Raw genomic sequence first — 23,892 nt, 5'->3', positions numbered from 1 at the left:
TGCTTTATAGCTGGGTTTATGCAAACATAGGGATACCAATGGAAGCAAAAAAGGACACCAGAGATATGGTAATGTACTCAGGAAAAAGAAAAGCGAGGAAACTAAAACTAAAGCAATCAATCTACACCAAAAATTCTGCCCCAGGCAACAGCTGTATTCACAGAGTATGATCCTCAAGCTTTCTTCAAAACAATCCCAGAATGTGTAGAGGTCAGTACTTTCAAATGAAAAAGTAGTGTTTTTTCTAAAATGTTTGAAGAGATGAGAGTGATTCAAGAGGAACTCAGAGATGTAAGCAGCAGAAATTACATGAAGATTTCTTCATTAAAAGTAAGAAATCATGTCAGGTTAAGACACAAAGAACTAGTCAGGTATTACTGATTAGACTAAAACTATGTGGTGTAATTATATAGATAGCTGCACTCCTTGGATGCAGTTATTAAATCTGATCAAAGTCATGATGCATTATCATCTATCAAATCCCAAGAAAAAAACCCCAACATATAATATAACATAGCAAAACAACATTAGAAAAATCAATAACATGGACAGAAAAGGTTTCAGACAAGAAACTTAGAGTATAGGAAGGAAACTAATTTAAGATTGGGTTTGAGGGCAATAAACAAAAACTTGGGAGAAATACACTAAATGTATCAGAGTTAATCACCTGTTGTGGTTTAAGCCCAGCAGGCAACTAAGCACCACACAGCCACTCACTCACCACCACCCCTCCATGGGGATGAGGAAGATAAGAAGAGTAAAAGCGAGAAAACTCATGGTCTGAGGTAAAGACAGTTTAACAGGTAATGCAAAAGCTGCACAAGCAAGCAAAGCAAAACAAGGAATTCATTCCCCACTTCCCATGGGCAGGCAGGTGTTCAGCCATCTCCAGGACAGCAGGGCTCCATCACGCCTAACGGTGACTTGGGAAGACAAATGCCATAACTGCAAACCTTCCCTCTTTCTTCTTCTTCCCCCAGCTTTACATGCTGAGCATGACGTCCTATGGTCTGGGATACCCCTTGGGTCAGTTGGGGTCAGCTGTCCCGGCTGTGTCCCCTCCCAACTCCTTGTGCCCCCCCAGGCTCCTCGCTGGTGGGGTGGGGGGAGAAGCAGAAAAGCCCTTGGCTCTGGGTAAGCACTGCTCAGCAGTAACAAAAACGTCTCTGCATTATCAACGTTGTTTTCAGCACAAATCCAAACCATAGCCCCATACTAGCTACTAGGAAGAAAATGAACTCTGTCACAGCCAAAACCAGCACAGACCATCTTAAAGTAGTCATGTAAAACTAGGAAGGATTATTTCCTGTTTTCAGAGAAAATAGAAAAATATTGTAAGTTAAAATAGAAGAAAAAAGTAATATTTATCAAGGCTGTCATTGAAAAGTGGGTAAATGTAGAGCCACTCTTTCTACAAGAGATGATCAAACTCCAGAAAAGAGAGATTTCATAGAAGGGTAGTGAACTAATGACACTTTATTATGTTTTCAACATCAGCATTTGAAAAGAAACACAGAAGTAGCAAATGCTGGGACCAGATGGTATCCTTACCAAGAGCAGCGCAACTCCTAGTGGTTTTATCAGAATTCTGTAAATGAACGCTGCATGCCAGAGCAATGCTAATTATCACATTTTGAACTACTACCTTAACTCCTTTTTAACCACCATGAGGAGTCTGTTAACACTGTTCATATCAGAGCATAACTGCAACAATCTATTTAGGCAAAGGTATTTCCTGTGAGATGCAAGCATAAAACAAGACGTACCAAGGTTCAGATTCTGATTGACAAGCTAGTTATAAAAGCCATCAAATCCATGAAGAAGAACCTTTATTTAGGCCTGTGTTTAAAAACATTGAAAATACTGAGACTGTACGCTACTGTGAATAACACAGAAAAGTTTAGTTTTCCTCTTGCAATTTTGATATAATGCATTATTCACCAGCTCCCATTTCTATAACTTGTTGTGTAATGCTGTTACTTAAAAAGTGCCTGAGTATATTTCAGCAGGACAAACTGGACCTTAGAGTGAATTTATGATCTCACTAACCACAGCAATATATTGTCTTGGTTTTGGCTGGGATAGAGTTAATTTTCTTACTAGTAGCTGGTCTAGTGTTATGTTTTGGGTTCAGTATCAGAAGAATGTTGATAACACACTGACATTTGCAGTTGTTGCTAAGCAGTGTTTATACAAAGTCAAGGATTTTTCAGCTTCTCATGCCCAGCCAGCAAGAAGGCTGGAGGGGCACAAGAAGTTGGCACAGGACACAGCCAGGGCAGCTGACCCAAACTGGCCAACGGGGTATTCCATGCCATGTGACGTCACATCTAGTATAGGAACTGGGGGGAGTGGGGGTGGGGCAATCGCCACTCAGGGACTAACTGGGTGTCGATCGGCAGGTGGTGAGCAATTGCACTGCGCATCATTTGTATATTCCAATCCTTTTATCATTACTGCTGTCATTTTATTAGTGTTATTATCATTATTGGTTTCTTCTTTTCTGTTCTGTTAAACTGTTCTTATCTCAACCCACGAGTTTTACTTCTTTTCCCAGTTTTCTCCCCCATCCCACTGGGGTCGGGGGGAAGTGAGTGAGCGGCTGCGTGGTGCTTAGTTGCTGGCTGGGGTTAAACCACGAGAGGCATCTACCACCTCTATAGGCAACCTAGATAAATTGTGTCTTTGTGATGAGCACCACTTCTACAGGGGCTGGAAGAGGTAGGAACATAGCCTGAGCGCCAGAAATGTTTAAATGAATTTCATACTGATTTCCACAGGCTGTTGGAAGACAGAAGATCAGACATTGTATTGATTCGAAAATCTTCCTCTTCACAAAGCATACTCATAAAGACTATGAAAGAAACTGCTATTTCTTTGGACAAATACCCCTCAGAGAAAGAAGAAAATTTCCTCCAGAAATCTCAATTGCTAAGGAGAATCTGTAACAATAATCACAGAAAAAGAGAAAAAACTGTTAAAATACCACTTGTCACATGTGGTCTGAAAGGCCTTGTAGTCTTAATCAGTTGGAGTTTTCCTTCAGCATACAGAGTCTCCAAAACCCTCGATTTTAAACATTTAAGCCATCTTCCACATTTCTACAATATATTGACCTGTAAGGATACAGCTAACACCAACCACTGTAAGACTTCATCAATTCATATCAATAGGAAATAAAACAAACAAAAAATTAAAACCACTGCATATACAGTAACTATTAATTAGAAAATGCTCCTATTATTCTGTGTAAAAAGCTTTTAAATCCTACAGGCAATTTCACTACTTCAAAACATTGTCAAGTGTGGCTTTCTGCTCTTGCTAAGTAGGGATTGTAAGCACAGAAACAAGTCAGTCTCAGCATTAGCTATTTCATTGCATTGACTGCCAACATGAAAAATACTGAGGCTGAAAATGGAGAAGTATACTGACAGTTGGTTATTCGTACAAGTAGTAACTAGTTGTCCTTTTTCAGAAAAGGAAGACTTAAGTCAAGCACTGAATGTAAAACAAAAGTTTACGAGAATACCTTAATTGAACTAACCCAGAAGAATCAACAGATGTTTCCTGACAAGGACGAGTGCAGAAAAAAACAATTTACTAATGCCTTTATCAGTACAAAATGAGGGGAAAAAATAAGAAAGTTAATGGATCTAATTCTCCCATCTCTTCTGAAAGCCTGATAATAGACAAAATGTAACCCGAACCAGAACGCAAAGGAGGTGAAAGTTTTGATTATCACAGCAAATTTTAAGTGGAAGGGTATAAGGACTTATTAAAAGTCCATTAAGAAGGTGAGGGATAAATTGAGGCTTCAGGAATTAAAAATATCTTTAGACAAACAGAGCTAATGAACTACAAAACTTAATAACTGAAGAATAAGAGAAGTGAAAAAATGTTAAAAATTCCTAAATGGAGACATTGTGCAGCAGTTAGCTCTTATTTTACAAAGAGTCCCTTATCTCGAATGCATAGGAAAAATAATGTCTAGCAAATGTAAAGGAACCTATAGGATTTTGTACAGAAAGAATGTAATATGTAGTAATATTTGTAGGAATTATCAGAAATCTGCTCCTGTCTTTTTCACAATCAAACTCAAGGTCATACATGAAATAATTTGGGGGTAGGCCAGTCTTTTCCTGTTTTAATATAGAAGCTGCTGAAAAAGGTTAATGAAGATTTTAAAAATCTTAAGCAGAAATATAAAAAGGAACTAGACAGGGAAAGGTGAAGGGGTAACACTGGACTTTGGCTGCTTTGATTTATCTGTGCATTACCAGATAATAAAATTACCACTAATTTTTTTTTTTCAGTAATCATTCACCACCTCTGCACCTCCCCTTATAGTGGAAGATTTACAATTATCTCGGTTTTAACTGAGTACTCCAGATCTGCCTTTCAGCCTCAGCAGGCATATGAAACAAATCCACAGATATCTGCAGAGAAACATTTTTCTCTTTGTGCCAAATTTTCTGAATCCATAAATTTACAGTGTATGCTTATTTTAAAAAATGGCCTCATTTGCATTTCAAAATTGTACTCATTGCAACAGTACGGGTATGGGAACTGTCGGTTTTGCTAAAGAATGCCTAATATCGATTTCGTTTAAGAAAACTCATTACTAATGTCAATAAAATCAATAAAATCAGAATAAAAGTGTCTCTACACAGAAGATTGCATCAATGCAGCCAAATCATCAAAAGAATTTTTCTCATGGGCACAAGCCTTATATAAAGTGGAATATTCATGGGCTATTGATGCTTAAGCATAAGATTAATAATCCTGTAAGTGTTTATATACATAGTTCATAGACTATTCATATGGATCTCATAATTCAAGTAGATCTTAGATGCACAGAGTTGCACTGATAGTCTATTGCTTTCTGTTAGGTAGACTAAAAAATATCAGTACTACACTACTAATCTAGATCCCCACTTAAGCACTTAAATCTAGATGAGATTAATTCAACATAGTTTCAGTCTCTGTTGATACTTCCTTGTCCATGACTAGAGTTCTTAGGCACAGCAGCAACAAAAATATCAGATTTCTCTCACTGTCATCTTATTGCTGTGTTGCTGCTTACTAAGATACATCAGTAAACTCCGGATCTGGAGCATAGAAAGTAATAACATTAGTATATTTATAATATGAATTGCACACAATGCTATGTGCATTCAAAACAAACTTGCATGATAGAATACAGTATGGAAGAAAACACACACCTTTTCCTCATACCATGGTCATTCCATTTTTAATTCCCTTCCTTCCTAAATCTCCAAGCAGGGTAAGATACTTACTAAAATCAAGTGGTAAGGTCTTATTTTGAAAAACAGACACTGACTCACCACACTTTTGTGTCCAGATAAATGCCTCTGCAGATATCAATAAACAAGATATACCCTTGTCAGTGTTACTTGCAGCCACATCAAATATGACTTTCTAGGACAAACTTTTCAAGGAAAAAATCTAATGTAATGCATATATCACATTTACACCTAAACTAACGCAGGGCTTAGAAAGGTCAATCACCCCAGTTACAGATTGCTTCTACTACTTTAAATTCTTATTATTCTAAAATAGGTACTGATAATAACATCACTTATAATACCATCCGTCATGGTTTAACCCAGCAGGCGCTGAACACCACAAGGACATTCACTCACTCCCTCCCCTGTGGGATGGGAGAGAGTTAGAAAAAAGGTAAAACTCATGGACTGAGATAAAGACAGTTTAAGAGGACAGAAAAGGAAGGAAAAATAATAATAATGAAAAAAAAAATACACAAAAAAGTGACACACAATGTAATTGCTCACCACCTGCTGACTGATGCCCAGCCAGTCCCCAAGCAACAGGCTGCCACCCTCCGGCCAACTACACCCAGTTTTATTGTTCAGCATGACATCATATGGTATGGAATATTCCTTTGGCCAGTTTGCCCTGGCTGTGTCCCCTCCCAACTTCTTGTGCACCCCCAGCCTTCTTGCTGGCTGGCCATGAGAAGGTGAAAAATCCTGACTTAGTCTAAACACTGCTTAGCAACAACTGAAAACATCAGAGAGTTATCAGTATTCTTCTCATGCTGGATCCAAAACATAACACTACACCAGCTACTAGGAAGAAATTAACTCTCTCCCAACTGAAGCCAGGACACCATTTAATGACAATAGCAAATACTATGTAAGAAAATTTATGATTATGTTATCAGCATCATTAAAAACTAGTTTCTGCTACTTTGATAAACATATTAGTATTTATGTGTTTCAAGGCAAAGAATTAGGGAACTAGAATCAGCAATGACAAGTTATATCACCTTCTTACATTATCCTCTGCTTCTCAGAAAAGAGAATAAAGACCAGTTGCAAATAAATATAAGGAGGTAGCATTTATATCTCAGTTAGAGCTCACTAAAATATGGGAATCTCATATTTTATAGGAAATGCCAAATGCTTTAAATGTTCTTTCAGTCTAAATAAAGGTGAAAATTAAAAATTTGGCAGACTTTTTTCCATCAGAAAGAGAATACAATAATGAAGAGATATTAAAAAGTAATAATAGTGCAAAAGCAGAAAAAAACCTCTAAATATTTCAAGGTTTCAACACTCGGGTACAATTTTTGTTTGAAAATTTCAATGTAATCCCGATGTTCCCAGTGTTTTTTCAATGGAATCTTTTCTACACATAAGCTAGGTCCTCAGGTTCTGCTGATCTTGGTCAACTCCAAACTATGGAGCAATGATGGCTTAATCCAGTGTTGTCAGTAAGCATTAAGTCACATTTTAATATGAATAACATAGGGACAGAACCAGAAGGCTATAATGTAATCATTCATGAAATATGAATGACTACATAGTATGAGGAAAGTAGCTAAATCTAACCTTTACTAAAAGAATGAATAATTTTTCTTTGTGAAAAACATTGATATAAACTTATTTTCTAGTTTGCAGAGGAAGAGTAAGCTATTTAACATCTTAGTTTTATCACTTCAAAAAAATGTTGTTTTCTTATCAAGCTGAAATTACATCAAATCTTTAAAGGGTAACTTAATAGGTTTTGTAATTATTAAGCACCACCTTGCTCAAGCAAGAGGTTATTTTCCATTATTTACAGTTTTGCATCCCTTCTTATATCTATTCCCATGTAATTGCCTTCTTTTAATCACTCCTTTTGAGAGCCTCTATCTTTCAAATTCATGTTGACTTTTATGCTTACCTACATTTTAGGGATCGTCAGAATATAAAGTTCTGGCATAAACACAGCTGCACTGACATAAAAAACAATTCTTCGTGTAAGTTTCTTCTTAAGAAACTTTAGCTACATAAGTAGTAGGCATCTGACCTAAAGCTAGTCCATGAAGAGAGAAATGTGCTTCCACAGGATTATTCATCCTACTGATTTCAGAAACCTACTTTAGAATGGGATGAATCCCTCTCTGGAGTTGCCTTATCTTCCTCTTGAGTAGACAAATCCTATACCACACTAAATATTTAAGTATGGAAGGGCTCAAACTATGTTATACATAACTGGCAAGCTCCAGTTATGCTGTAAACAGAATTACTCTGAAGATTTATTCCTGTTGAGACCAAGGGAAAGAATCATTGCAGTCTTACCTGTACAATCATATCTTTCTCAAGCCTCTCCTGGATGGTGCACAGAGGGGAACATGAGTCCTTTCTAAAGGCAGCAGTTCCTCAATGGGAACAGTGACTAGCCTCACGACAGAAAAAATTTCTCAGTGAGCAGATGGACTCTGCAACTTCCATCCTGTCAGCTCTATAGCCCTGCCGCTGGTCCAGCCAGCTCAACACCACACACTCAATACCCAGCAAGGGGCTCTGCAGTCAGCTGCCTTTTCTACCTCATTGCTGCCCCTCCCACAGACCACATCAGCTGCCATGTGTTTAGGGCCCAGCTGCACTCAGGTAACTTGTAATAGCAGTGGGGTGCTTAAGGACCAGGCACTTTTTAGTTCTTGTTCTAAGCACATTCAGTGCTTGCACAGACAGTGAATCCATTCAGAAAACCCGTGCGCTTTTTTTTTATCAGCATAAAGCTCACCTAGGCAACTACATGATAAATAGCAAATCAAGATATATAAAGTCAACAAAACTGCGGCAAATGGGGAAAGCATAAATAGAGGTTGGCCATTATTTGGGAGGGAATGAGGGTGGTAAGCAGTCATTTAAGTAAATTATGTGATTGGGATTGTAGGGTCTTCCTGTTGAGCAGCCTTGCACAAGATCAGCGTAGTTTGCTTCAGAACAAAAACCCTGTCATTTCTTTGATATTTGCGTCTGATTTCACCCTTTGGCTTGGGCACGTGGGTTGCTCTCCCTAATACTGGCAAGGGAATGCTAAGAGGGAATAGACCAGACATCCTGATTTCATAACAACTGGCACATACACAAACAGGGAACGTACCATTCATTTCCTAAAGAAATCAGACTGAAGTGCCTCTCTGGAACCTTGTTCCTTTACCGGGAGTTGTTTTACATTATCATGCAACTATTTATACTAGTGTTGTTAATTCACATGTACATTGGTCTGAAGTAAAAATCAGATGCCAACAGAGTTCCTGTAGCAAAACATTCCCCTAAGGCTTTGCTCTTCACTGTCTTTCCTGCAGCCATGCGCCCCGCACAGAGTAAATATTAAGTGCTAATATTTTTATATGGTGAAGTTTTACTTTGAAATTAGTGGAAAGATCAAAATGTAAATTGAGTTTTCACACTCGGTGGCGATGCTTTTCATGATTGCCATTCAATCTTAGCTGCGCCCTTGTCGTTCCCAAAGCCTAGTTAGGGATGACTTTACCTCGAATGTTCTCCTTTCACGAAAAAGATCCAGCAGCGGCTGATAATTGGCACAGTGAGTTATGTTACGTCTTTCAAAGTGGTACAGGGATTCTTCCAAAATAAATGAGCATGCCCTTTGTGCCTTCTCATGTTCCGATGATTTCTGCCTGTCAGAGTGGTGAGTTTGGAGCAGAATTAAAGTAGCCACATACGAGCATAATTACATATATGTGACAAACATAGAGGTTGAATGGTGACAAAGTTCATAGGACAATTAGTGAAAATTCTCTTGAGTTCCTGAAGGGTTATATTGATACTAAACCCAACACAGCTGGCCAGTTCAGTCAGGTGAGTGAATATATGCAGTTTCACTTGTCCTTATCCATGTCTGATGTCTCATTGACCGTGACTTCCTCAAGTAATTTTCATCTACTTTATTAATGGATGCTATGTCTAACTCTTTCTTTTTTTTGAGGAAACATGAAGTAAGTTTCAAAACACAAAGAAAGAACAGTGCACATGAGCTACACGCTTCGGACAGCAGATGATTTATGAGGTTTGACAAGGCAATTTACAGATTTTCTATTTCTGCATTCAGAATATGCTCTGTGTCTAACAGGAACTCCTATTAATTACCACATGAAACAAAGTCATGGTTGTTGTGACATAAAATATGGAAGATTATTTTAAAAAATACACATTTGATCACGTATCATAGTTGAATAAATTCAGAATCAGTGTAAAGGAAATTTGATAATGATTTTTCCCAGCTTGTGGTATATAAACCAAAGCAAAATCCCATTTCTCAGATAAGTAAAAAGAAAGTGGACAATAAAAGAAAAAAAAAAATAAAACAACCACAGTGAGTTAGTTGATTAAATATATTCTGGCAGTTTTGGGCATATTTAAAGCCAACTTTGACAGATTACAGGCCTGGATTTGCTGCATTTCTATTCTAATAATAATGCAACATAATGTAAGAGGATTGTTTCACTGGAGTATTTACTCCTGAAGAGAAAATTGCTTTTATAATTATGCATCCCCATTAAAATTTACAGAAATGTTGATGACCATAAAACAAATTCGTCAACAAATTATAAGGTTTGAGTTCTCCCAGTTACATGTGTACAACACTTTCACTACTGTTAAAAGGATTTAGGTACCTGCACTGAAGGATAAGCATAGCTGATTGGATTTTTCATTGTAATTTGCATTGTAGTTTTTCCTGCTAAGGATTGTCTACTGGAAAATTGCATTTATTATAATTTGTCATTTTTAATGCTTTTAAAAATAAATTAGGTATAAAATTTCTGTGATAGAACATATGTGAATGGCTCCCAGAAACTTAATTTCTCTCTTCTTTTATTCACTCCATATGCAAAATTCAATATTTGGGCAATGTGACAGATTGTTTAACTCACAAGAGGCTATTTCTGCACCCTGTATATACACCATTAACCTGTCTTGATACTTACAATTTTTCTCCATCTGGAATTCATCTGGCCATTATAAGCCATACTATCTTCTCAGTAGAGGAACCTATATTTCTTTTACAACAAAAATTATAAACCTAACCTTATGAACCTCTCTGACAATTACTTTCTATTAACACTTACGTGTATATCTGTTATAAGTCATGTCCGTAATACTTAATAACTTCTTAAAACATGACTTTATGTTTACTACTTAATGTTTTGGAAAGTCAGGATAGTTGCTCGGGAGCTTAAGTATCAATTTAGAAAGCTCTGCTGTTATAAAAATAGAAATCATGGTCTTGATATCTTTTGCACCAGCTAGACCTATTTTATGGCAGCAATGGCTACATTATGTCTTCCAGTAGGAAGGGAAAAATGTAAGCAAAAACCTGTTTTAAGCAGGTAATTTGCAGAAAAAGAGAAACTAAATCTTCCTCTCTTTTTGAAGCTGGAGTAGCAGTGATAAGTAATTTTGAAGAAAATTATTGATTAGTGACAGAAAAGGTATTTACCTGTTGTGCCATTTGTTGTGTCCATGCAATGAAACGCGATTAGGTGTCATATTTCTCCATGATGCGGAGGGATTACTGTGCTCTAAATTGTAGGTCTGCTAAGTATAGAAAAAGCCACTTCTTGAGAGACATCTGTTAGCTTGGATGTTACTCAATTTCTGTTTCCCACCAAGATCATCATTGCAAATGAGAGAATGGGTAAGTAATTGGCAGGAAACACTCTGCCTGAGTTATTCTTATTATGTTGAGCATATGGTGCCATTGTCTGTCATCACTTAGACCTGTTTCACTTTATTTTGTTGCTGAAATGCTTCTTGATTTCTAAATGCTCATGAGATATAAATGATTCTCATGGATCAATCTGATCACCAGGGCTTTGCTGCATGGGCTTCACAAGAATATTTTTTCTGTTAGGACCAAGAATTCTATTTAAAGCAAGTGTAAGAGATTTAAAAAGAGTGTATTATGCTTAATGCCATCAATTCTATTTTTTTCTTATGAATGTCTCTAATTAATCTAGAGCTGCCCTTTGATACATGAAATTTTAAAAACTCCATGCAAGCACTTTTTCCCTGTTCTGCCAGTTCTTGCCTATTTTTTCATGTGTCCATGGATTTATATAATATGACATGAACTGATCTCGCCCCCCCGCCCCAACCTCCCCCAGGCTTCAAGGTAATTCATTCCAGAACTAGTTCTGTAAGAGTGGTCTGAAAAATAACTGAGCACACAGAAGTGCCAAATTTTAAAGCATATTAGGAGGCATCCAGTGCTTTGAATACCTAACTGAGTGGTATTCAACAGTGAAGAGCTGAAGAGATGATAAAGTCAATGAATAAAGTCACAGAGAACTACAAAATAATTGCAACATGTACCCTGACATGACCCAATGTACTCTTGTATTGATGCAACATCACAGTGAAAACACTGCAAAGCAATATCGAGGCACCCTGCTGTGATTACTTTGTGGTTCTCCATGACTATTTGACACTGTTTTTCTTTTCTTCCTTCTCTTTCGTCTTACTCTCGACTTCTTAGAGGAGCCAGGTTATTTCACATTGTGTATCTCTTTCCTTCTTTTTTTAACCCCATTTTCACTATTTTTTTTTCTGTTGTGGATGATTTTCAGTGACCTGGGTTTATTTGTTCATAACTTTATGAATGTCAAGGAGCATTAAGGCAACTGCAGAGATATTACTCTCTAGGTATTTTCTGGTCATAGACAATAGAAAAAGAGCTTTATAAAGTCTTACTGACTATACAGGAACTATAGGCAGGAATCAAAAAATATACATGTCCCTGTACTCCAGAAGGATCCCACTAACTCAGCCCTTTGTGAGCCTTGATATTATAATTATAATACAAGGAAATATGTTGACTTTTTAAAAAGGAGAATCTTCAAGCTTTCAGTATCTCAAATTCCAGCCCTAATGCAAGATGTGAGAGGTACAGATTCAGCACAGCATATGGCTTTAAAGTTGTTATTACAGATTTAGAGCATGCAGCCGTTTTTTGTCCTGTGAAATTGCTTCCCATGAAATATAGTCTTCGATTTGCATTTTACTCTGCTATCCTCTATTATTTGATCCTCCATTTATATTTTAACTTCCGCAGCACTCACTACTGGATAATGCCAGCTGTTGAGTCAGCAATATGAATGCAGCTCAGACACTATGATTACTAAGTTTTATCTTCTAGTCTCTGAAGATGCAGCCACCTGCTTTGTTGCAAAGAAAAATGACTCATATTGCACATAGACAGATACCTGGATACTCAGAGTGAGATTTATATGGTGTTCAGTATGAACTTAAAAGGGAAATATAATGATGTATCCCACAGGAGGTATAAAAATAGCTGAAGAAAGATTTGGGAGATTTATGCTTAATGAATGTGTAAAATAAAATAAGGATGGGGAAACTTTACTCTCCCTGCTGTTCCTTGGTAGCCTAAAACATTCTGAACACAAGGACAGGAGAAAATTTCTGGAATAAGTGGGCTATGAGTATCCTGGCTGTGTTTCTACCACATAGGCATGAGTGCTGCTCAAAGGTCAGGAGTAAACAATGCTCATTTCAATCAAGGAAGACTGTGGTTTGGATTCTAGCAGGTTAGGTGCTACAAATGAAGTCTTAAAAGTAGTAAAACAGGTTACATATCTGATGTAAAATGGTGAGTATAGGAGGATCATAGAAAACCAGCAGAATGATATTTTTCAAAGCCATTCAGTTCAATAAATGTTCCATTCCTGTTAAAAACTAGTGAAACTAGAAATTGAGGCTGAAATTCATCTGACATAAAATTTAAAGAGCTGGCTTGTAGAGCTTAGCTGGTCACCTATGGTTCCCTTAACTTTAAACAGAGATTAATCAGAACATATAATTTATCTCATTATAAATTAAATACCTAAAATAGATTAGATTAATCACACCCTAAAAAGCACTAATTCCTCTTTCTTTTTCTATAAAAACAGCCTCTCCTATTAGCTTTGTTCTCGATGTATACATCACAGATGTTTAAAGTTAAGCTAGATACATCTTCTCTTTAGTGCACAATTCTTCCATGAACCTTTGAAAAATTTTAGATGTTTTTATACCTATAGTAAGTTATAAAATTGGAACTCAGAAGATTGCAACCTTTACATCTATACATATTTTTTAAACTATGCTAGAAACAATTACAGATATAAATAACAAGTCAGCCAAATATTCCACAGATATAACATATCCCACCAACACTGAATCCACAAAACATTTCTGAATGTTACAGACAAGCAAGTAAATGAACAAAGTGTTATTATTAATGTTAACAGTAATAGAAGAAAACCTGCTGTGTTAACAATCCCTGGTAAGTCTTCAGTAAAAGTAAGTCTGATTAAATTTTGCAATCTTTTAATAATTTGCTGAGAAGCAGAAAGTGACCAGAAGCTATCACCCGCATTCTTCTCTGTCCTTCCTCTGACCTGCTGTCACTTCTTATTTTTTTGATTAGTATTTCTGCAATAACAGAATAAAGGAAGCAGCAGTCCACAGGAAATCCACATGGAGGTAGTGAAAATTATAGAGCACCAATTTTTTTTTTCCCTAGAACCAAAAATATACCTCTTTGTCTCTGACAGTAACATTCCTAAAGAACACCACCTTTTTTCTTTATTCATGATTGAATATTGTCTTATTTCAGAGATGAATGGTTGCTGCTGATGCTAACTCTTTTAATAATTTCATAGGAAGAAACCATGGATCTATGAATCTACAGCAAAGAGCATCTCGATTATGCAGTTCGGAGTACAGCTTGGGACAAGCTTCCAGAACACCCACTGGCTTAGGTTGAGGCATTTGTTCTATTGAAAAGAGGTATCACATTTTCCTTGCTGTAAGTTTTTAAAAACACAGCTTTTCTTTTCTTTACTGTCTTTCATGATCTTGCCCCTCTAAGTTGATTATCATGTGGCCCTGCAATACCTCCCAGCAATATTTTTAACTTACTAATGATGACTTCCAAGTTCTACCTCTTCTGCCTCTAAAGCAGAAGTCACCTTGGCTGTGGTGCCTATAAGGAGCAATTTACATGAGATTCTCATATGGAAAATATTCCTATCTAAATGTCCTTATTCAGCATCATTCATGGACTGTGTGTCACTGAGTTTTCCTGAAAGGGAGAAATTGTTTTTCTCAGCAAGCAGCATGAAAAACTGGCCTGTGAATACTGGCCTGTACCTCTTGCCCTCAAATTTCAGATATCTAATACTTATATCAATAGTCTTCTTTTTTTATAAATGGCCCTAGACTTCTTTTGTCTTTTTTTTTTTTCTTATATATAGAAAAGTGTGGCTAGATGGAAGAATGTATCGTAGCTTTATCTCCTGATAACATATTCAGACAATCTATTACAATATAACATTAGGCACAAAACAGCTGTGGTCATTCCCTCCAACACAAAAAAATGGAAAGAAGAAATTCCCATTTCCAAAGTGAACACTCAACTACATTTAAAAGCTTTGCTTTCTGTTTCATAAAGAAAATGATCACTCCTTTCTGATTATATATGGGTTACACTAACTACCTTAAGTCCAGTAGAAGGTTTTGGATTGTGACTCTCATTCTAAAATAAATTCTTACTTAGGATGTCAAATAAGCATAGTGGTCCAGGAAGGCAATGTAATTTCAGAGCCTTCCTTTGCTCTTGCCCTAGGTTTTTCCTATCAGGTGGCTTGTGTTTATCCCATGTGGTATTAAAAACACTGCTCTGAGACTTCCAGGTCTCCCCTTGTTCCACCTAAGAACAACTTCGGCACTTACCTTATCATTCTGAATTCCCCTTCTGAGCTTAAGTGGCTGGTTTATAGTGGCTTCAGAGTTTATTTTGGCTATGTTGAAGTCTGCTTGTGAATGTATGTGGTGTTGGTATGTGGTCCCATAATATAAATTGCATATCATTATCCTAAAACCATCCATGGCTTTTGAGATCACTTTTTCACTTTACTCAACAGCTGATGGAATCTTTCCTCATAAATCTCATTGATCCATACCTCACTGTCTGTAAGACTGGCCGAGTTACTTGCAGTGACATTCACACTTGCACTGGTGATTCAGTGGTTCAGCTGGAATATCCTCATACTGGCTTATAAAACTGGCTAATTCTGAGACTTATTTGCAGATTTTTCCACAAACCAAATTTTCCATTGGATCTGGACTTTGCATTTTGAATGTCTTACCATAACATCTGAATCAGAATACAGGTTCATTGAAACAGATTCTTAAAAGCAAAAGACCTTCAGGCTAGGATAAACTTCTGTAGGAAGTGTACATGTACTTTTGTAGTTATGGTGTACACTTTTTGTAAAATAACCTGGTGATGGAAACAATCATGTGAGAAGTAGATCTTTGTGTTTAACATTTTTGAACCCACATCCTAAAATATGTCTTCCTAAGAATAAGGTATTCACCCTTCTGGTGAAGGTAGGCTGCTGAATATCCTTGGAAACATGAGGCCAGAATGAAAGCCAGCAAAGCAGAACTTGACTTCAGCCTACTGATTAGGATATCTAGTTGGTATTCATCCTGTTTATAGTGATGATTTCCTATTCAAAAAGTCCTTATGCAGTTACACTGCACACTTCTCATCCCTTCAAGTACTTCAGCATTTATGCATTTTTCACCAAGTCTTTGACGATGACTTTGTGACTTCAAAAATGAGCTCTGGGTTTGGGGCAGAGGCCCTATTAGTGATGTACAACTTCTACAGCTGCATAACAGGAAAAGACAGAACGAAATGCTTCTCAGAATTTTACAGTGAAAAGATGAGAGGCAATGGTCACAAGCTGGAACATGGGGATTTCTGACTTCATATAAGGGAAACATTTTTTTCCATGAAGATGGTCAAAGATTGTAAAAGAGTCCTAGAGATGTTGAGGAATCTTAATCCTTGGAGATACTTTCATATTAACTGGACAAGACCCTGGGCAACCTGCCGTAACTCCTGCTTGAGCAGAAGGTTGGACTAGATGACCTCTGGGGATCCCTTCTAATCTATATGTTTCTATGACCTCACTGTGGGAAAGTTCTGGAAAGCTCATGAGATTTCCCATCCTTTTCAGGCAACATCTGCCTGTCCATTCAAAATCTGCAGGCCACATATCTCTAAAGTATCTGCACCTGCTGACAATCCATAATAGAAATGTGGTTTTTAAAATTTTATGAACTCCTTACCTATTGAGGACAGGGGCCCACCGGAGGTTCCTTGAGAACATAGGAGCTAAGAGTGTTGTAAGAAAATACTCAGCACTGTGGTGAAAGATGTGTCAAACGCATATAATAATGATATGGTGAAGAGCTGGGAGGCGCAAGGGTAGATGAAGATCTGCCATAGGAAACCAGACATCACTTTTTCTACTCCTGATGGAACAATTTATTTTGTTTCACTTTTTAAATACAGTCTAATCTAAAACATCTGCAGATTGCAGAGGCTGGGGATGACTAGACAACCGTGCCTTCTCTTTGTGAAAATTGCCTTTCTGGCTTTTTCAACATTTGACTCCAGGACTTTTTCATTCCTGGCTGCATAGTGGTCCAGATATGACATCTGATAAAGATTCAGTCCCACAGAGTGCCCACAGGGGTTGTTGATGAAGTTGTCCTTATATACATAGGAGCTTCGGGATGTGATGCCTTGTGTTTGTGGTGTTTGAAAGAGAGAATTCAAAATATGAAGAAATTGTTTGCTTGTTACTTTAAAAAAAAAAAAAAAAAGAACTCTTTCTGCTTCATCAGATGTCTGTGTTGTTAGAGGGAAATTTATTGGGTAGATTTAAAAAAAGAAGTGCCTCTAGGACCAATCACACTGTTAGTTCCTTAGACAACCACCAGAAAAAAAAGATGAGCTCTCTTTGGAAATCTTCTGAAGACCCAATATCTTTTCATGTATTTTAGGCACTTCCCGTAGGAGGACCAAGTGTCCATTTCTGTATGTCAAATTTAGATGACTACAGTGTAAAGGTGTACATCTGAGCTAAACTCAAAGATTTTCTTCATGGTCAATAGAAAGTAATAGGTTTTCCTGGAATTCAACTGAATTCCTACAGTCTACATTTAAAATAAGATAAATACTGCTCTATATATGGCTATTTCAAATGCTTACAACTCTCCAAATTCTATACAAGGAGGCTAGATGATTACGTCAGGCATAAACATCTACATTGCACTCATCTTGAGGGTAAGAAAGATCCATCCCTAAAAGCCCATCTTAGATGCCCAAAACTGGCGTATCATGCCTGACTTAGATGTCACAATCAGGCTCAGTGGATCCCCTTTCCATTTCTGTAATTCTAATGTTGCAAAAGTGACCATTTACATAATGCTAGTAAAAGCAACAGCAGGTTTTTCTGGTTTTTTTACGAAGACTTTAGCCAAGTTTTCGCTTTAAGATTTTTGTTACCTGTGAAATCATTTACTGAATATTATAAAGGTAATTAATGTTTCTGAACAAATTAAATATCTCTATTGTAGTGACTTGGGAATTCTGATTTCCTCACGCAAACTCATCTACATTTTGGTAACATCTGTTCCCTAGCCACTAAGTGCTAAACAGAATAACAGGTGATTAATCTGATGAAAACACACTTCCTAAAAAATATTGTTGTGATGAGTAAAAGTACGTAGATTGATTCTGATCTACATAATTTGTCATATCCATGATATCCAGCCATATCATCCAGTAGACAAGTGCCAAAACAAGGAAATCTATTGTCATGATACCAAAGGCTAAATGAGCACTGGCTGATATAATTCAGATTATTCTCACTGATTTCAAGTCCTATCTGAGCAAGAAACCCATCAAAACCTGTCATATTGAATGTGCTATACAAAGCTCCAATGTAAAGAACAACTTTCAAATATACTTTTCTTGAACAACTTTTAGTGTGGTTGAGAACAGCCTACCACCATATTCCAGGAACTTTTGCCATGCAGTAATGCCATTGCATTGAGAGGTCTACTTAGTTAAGTATTTCGAGGTGTACTTCTATAGCCTTCCATGCTCTTGCTGTTCATGGAAGAAACACTCATGGTGTTCAGGAGCAGAGAGGAAAACAGCTGCTGCACTGCTGGTGGAATAGACAAACTCAGGTCCCTGCATTTTGGAAAGAATTCCAAGTTTCAGTTCAAATACTGACATAAAGCTGTCTTTGCTAAGATCTGCAAAGCTGACCTGAGCAGCTCTGCCTGACTTTTTCTAATTTTACTGCTCTGAAGAATGAAGAAGGTAGTGATAAAAATGCTGTCAAGCCTTGCAGTAGTAGAGTTATTCCTTTTAAAGAGAAGAAGGTTGGGGTTAATCGCTTCATATTTTCATATGCCTAGTTTAAGGAAGACATGTTAAAGCACCTTCCCAAATGAAGGCGATAGACAAAAGTGATCTAAATGGAGCTCAGTTACCTTGTTATTTTAGTCTGTTTTCTTTTAAATTTTGTTTCCTATACTAGATTGTTGTGGATGCCACATTAATGCAGTATATCAGTTTTATAGGAGTTTAAAATATTTGACTAAGATTGTCTTTCATTTAATTGTTAATGTTTTTTTAAAGCAATTTCCAAAAAGTGAAAATTACCCTTTCAGTGTAAATTGCATCATTTCATTGGAGTGATGTTTTCACTTCATGATTTGCTTTCCCTCTACTGAACAACTAGAAACTGCATAGTAAAAACCCTTCTTTACTGGCAAACTAAAAATTTGTCTGCAAGAAAAAAGCTGACTAGATTTAAACCCATCATTTCGATCAAACATAAATCATAGTATGCAGTGATGAAAAACTTTTTGAGAGACAAAACGTTAATTGCATATGTATAGCACCTTTTCTTCTGATAAATTTTGGGAAGCAGGAGATTTATAAATTATTGACTATTGTAAACATAATCCAATGCAATAGAGGAAAACATCATTATCCCTGTAGTGTACATCAGTTAACTGAGACAGAAAAGAGAAAACTAGTATTAGCAAAGGCATACAGCTGTGCACCCAAATAAACAGCAAGTGTGTTATATTTGAGATTAAGGTACTGCTTTTAGGTGTCTTCAAGTAAAAGTCTTTGCATGAGTTAGATATCTGAGCTTCTATTATAGTCAGTTGAAAGAGAGTAAATTAGTCAATGGCACCCTAATTACTTTGCTTAAATATAAGCCTCTAATGACATTTGAGACACCCTAGGATACCCGAGACATCTGCCACCGTCAAGCAGTGGGAGACCGGTTACCTTTCTGGAATGGTAGATAAGTGGCAGAGAGAATACCCCAGGCCAACTCAAATTATATTAAATATCTCTGTGTGAGCAATTGAATCAAGTTCTAGGTTTCCACATTAGACTGATCCAATAGTATTGCAGGCTCCATGTACTGTATTGATTTGGTCTCCACTAGCTATAATCTATCTTGTACAGATATCTACAGACGGACACCCAGATGTAATTGTCCTATTCTTGCACTTGATTATGCCCCTTAAGCTAAGTCCAGCTGTCTAAATGTCATCATCTCATGCTGTCTGAAATGCCATACAGTATACAAGATACTTATACAGTACTGGCAAATATAGTACAGTAAGTACATAAATATTACTGGATATATGACCATCTCCTTCCAGAGAAGCAGCCGGAAGCCAGCCAGGATATCCTTGTGTACCTCAAATGGCCCTGGATGCCTATGTTTAGATGACTAAACATAGCCGGGATTTGAATTTTTCAGTCTAATTAAAATAGCTTGCTGGTTCCAGCATAAACAGCCACTAATGAATTATATGGATACCAGCCAAGCAATCTGAACAATATATTGTCTTCAGGGGTTAATGCTCCTAAATCTGAATATTCCCTGATGGCTTATTTTTTTACACAGTTCCTAAAAAGAACTAAGCCATCACAGTTTTATTTAAGCTTTGCAAAATCCAGTTGACAAATTTTACATGTTTTAACCAGAGTATGAAGACTCAGAAACCACCTCTGAAAAGACAGCAAGAGAAAGACCTAAGTTAGTACATGTATGTGCTAAAGTGAGCAATTGTAAATATTGTGTCAGCCTTCTATTTTGAAGAAGCAGTGCAGGAAAGAACACTAGTAAATTTGTTTCCTAACATTTTTTAATTTAAAAGTGATTCATTGTGTTCCAAATCATACTTATGATGTTTTCTTTCTGTACTAAATCTTTGCTTACTAAGAAAAAGAATAATATTAAGGTGTTCTGAAAAGACTTGATACTCACACTTGTCAAGACGTTTAACTATATAATCATGAAGATGGAATTTTTTTTTAACAGAAATCTGGCTTTTGATTCAGCAAAGAGTTAAACTGAAAAGCAAGAAAAAATGCAGAGCAGGAGTATAATCATGCATGCTGAAGAAGTGTTCTTGACATATCAGAATAGAAAAATAATGGCTGTTGAATAAAAATTTTCCATTACTTAATTACTATAGCAGAAGTTACCCCTTGTGATTAATTCATGGTTTACTCTCTTTATCCAGGAAGGCTGTAATCATTGAATTTTGGGTACCTTCTAACTTGTTTTCTCTTCCAAAATCTTTCCTTTCCCCAGCATGCTTCTTGTTGGAGATAAAAAGAAACTAGTCACCATGGCACCCATGATATTTTTGCAGCCTTTTTGTAGACTTCAGTTCCACTCTCATCATATCTAGAGTAGAAGTGAAAGAGCACTGAGTCCCAACTCTACTCCTTTTTGCAGAGAAATTGGGAGTGGGGCAGGTGTAAAAGAACTCTGTACATTACATGAGAAAAATGTAAAGGATTGCTTTCCCTAATCAGCTATTTCATTGCTTCATTCTGTTGCAGGCTAGCTTGCTCAGCAACGCAAAGACAATGCAAGACTAACAGATTAGTTCAATGATATACTTTGTCAGATAATATGGTGAGTTTTTAAAATCTGCATTATTAATCATTTATAATTTCTAAGGGGAACCGGCTCCTTAAGACTCAATAATATTCTGATGCAAACAAATAGCAGCTTTTAGGGTCACTTGGTTTTAAGAGTTTGGCAGAGAAGAAAGCCAGAGATGTCTCTTCCTCAGAGTCTTCTTTCTCAGCTATACATTAGTTAACACCTTACTTCACTGAAGATTCCTCAGATCAAACCATTCTTTTTAACCACAGTTCACTGATAGAAGTGAGAGGTGGAAACAGATAAAGAAGTGGAGAAAAAGTAAATGAGAACACGAGCTGCAAAGATTTCAGCATCGTTCTTATTCTCAGGGAAGGCAGGACACGCTAGAGGTGGTCCAGGCAAGAGGGCCGTCTCACTGTTTTACAAATGGTGCTACTGTAATGCAAGATAAGCAAAAGACAGCTGGATTTTTAGTTTTACTGTTACTCTGCTTGCATTTTAATATTGCTTATTCCAAGTAATGAGGTATGTTTAATGGAGTAGTGTTAAGTGAAGAATGGTAATCCAACTAGGAGGCATTCCTAAAACTTCAAACTATAATGCCTTCAAAAAATAAAAGAAGTTATTGGGAAAGAAGTCATACCAAACCAGAAAAAATGAAGACAATTTTAAAAGCTTTCTAACAGATCTGAATCTGCTGGGTCAATATATTATTTTGGGAGGTATATTTGAGATTGCATTGTAATTCCTAATTTGAGATCACATTGTAAAGGACACTAAAGACATCAAACTGAGAAAAAGACTATTAGAAGATCCTGATCAAGATATTTTAAAAAGCAAAAGAATACAGTAGGGTGAAGAACAGAATGAAAGCAGATTGGAAGTACTGTCTGAAAAAACTAGACGATACCATGGTAGAATGAGGTACAAGAAAAAAAACCTGCACGCATACGTAACTTGAGAAAACAGGTCTGTTCTTTCCCTTTGACTTTTTTTCAGTGATTGCGTTTGGAAATGATGACAGGCTTTTTTTTTTTTCTTCTTCTGTTGTATAGCTTTGAGGCACAAATTATTTTTACTTAAACACACAGATGTAGCTTTCACAGAGTGTGGGTTCTTTAATTGAAAAAAGTCTTGAAACAAATTTGAGGTAAAGAAGTTTTTGTGTCATCACCACATAATTGATAATCCTCTGAAGACACCAAAGAATGTGGGGATTAAATTAAGTTTAAAAAAAAAAAGCCAAGATCCTAATGAAAAAACTAAACACAAGTTGAGTTTTTTCTTTTTTTTTTTTCTTTTCTTTTGTCATTAAGACAAAGATTGGTACTGCAAAACCAATTTACGGAGCAAGAATATGCTGTTGATTAGCAAAGCTAGTTTCTTGAAAACCTTAAGTACAATCTTGATATTTCAAAGTCACTAAGAGCTGTGACAAAGTCATAAGTTATTGTTCAGATAATGGAAAAGATCAGGAGAGTTATTTCTGGGAATACTTGTACTGAATTATATAGCTATGACAACAAACAGTTTTAAACCTTTGATGTTCTGTGACGTGTAGCACACCCACTGAGGCATTTTTAACAAAGGCACAGCTGTGAGCAAATGTGGTTTTGATGGGTAACAAATAAATGACCCCAGCACCTATCCATAGTGAAGTGGAGATCTGAATTGGGAAAAGTGATTCCCCAGAAAGTTCTCCAAGGTGTCTCCCATGAGACCCTCATAGAGAAGCTGATGAAATATGAGCCAGATGAACAGGCAGTGAGGTGGATTGAAACCCTGCTGAATGGCTGGGAATGGATGGTGATCAGTGGCACCAAGTCAAGTTGGAGGCCAGTAACTAGTGGTGTACCCCAGGGTTCAATATGGGGTCCAATCCTGTTTGACATCTCCATTAATGATCCAGGTAATGGGACACAGTCTACAGTCGACAAGTTTGCTGATGATGCAAGGCTGGGAGGAGTGGGTTATACACCAGGTTGTACTGTCATCTAGAGGGATCTCAGAAGGCTGGAGAAATGGGCTGATGGGAGCCTCATGAAGCTCAACAAAGGGAAATGTAAAGTCCAGCACTGGGGAGTAATAATATTTTTTTAACCCTTGACAGACCAAGAAAAGCGGTAGGATCCCAACAGGAGGTCCTGAGAGAAGGTTTGTGGTATGGGTCCCCAAAATAAAATGGGAGGAAAATGTGGCCTAAACTGTGAAGTATATAACCTCCACCTTGCCCGTTTTGCTCAACAGCAAAACAATGAAACTCCCAGATTCAGAGATGGAAGCCCATATGATTTAATCAGTCCACAGCTTCATTCATTCATTCATTTATGCAAAAATTAATCCATTTAACAGGTGAATATTTTAACTTTTTCTGTAAGCACAAGAAACTGTTCCTGGAGAAAAAAATCAGTAAATCAGAAACCAGAGAAATATTCTCAGAATTATTTTTTTGTAATAGCACATATCTACAGGTGAAAAGTTGGAAATAGAATTTCTAAATATAAAAGGCAAATATGTTTCACACGTCCAATATACAGTTACCACTCAGAGACACCATGTAATTCAAAATTTTGAAACTCTTTAACAGTCTAAATTTAAAAATGCAGTTTCATGCCATATTGCTGGGATGTTGATGATTTTGGCCATATCTGACTCATTATTTTAAGACTTAGTGATTTCTTGACTAATTTTCTTACTTCTTTTCTCTTCCTGACTTGAATTGTTATTCCATGGCATTTTTCCAT

The sequence above is a fragment of the Aquila chrysaetos genome, chromosome 5 (genome assembly GCF_900496995.4).
Source record: "Aquila chrysaetos chrysaetos chromosome 5, bAquChr1.4, whole genome shotgun sequence".
NCBI lineage: Eukaryota > Metazoa > Chordata > Aves > Accipitriformes > Accipitridae > Aquila > Aquila chrysaetos.
The sequence above is the reverse complement of the archived record's forward strand: the minus strand, read 5'-3'. Positions refer to the sequence as shown.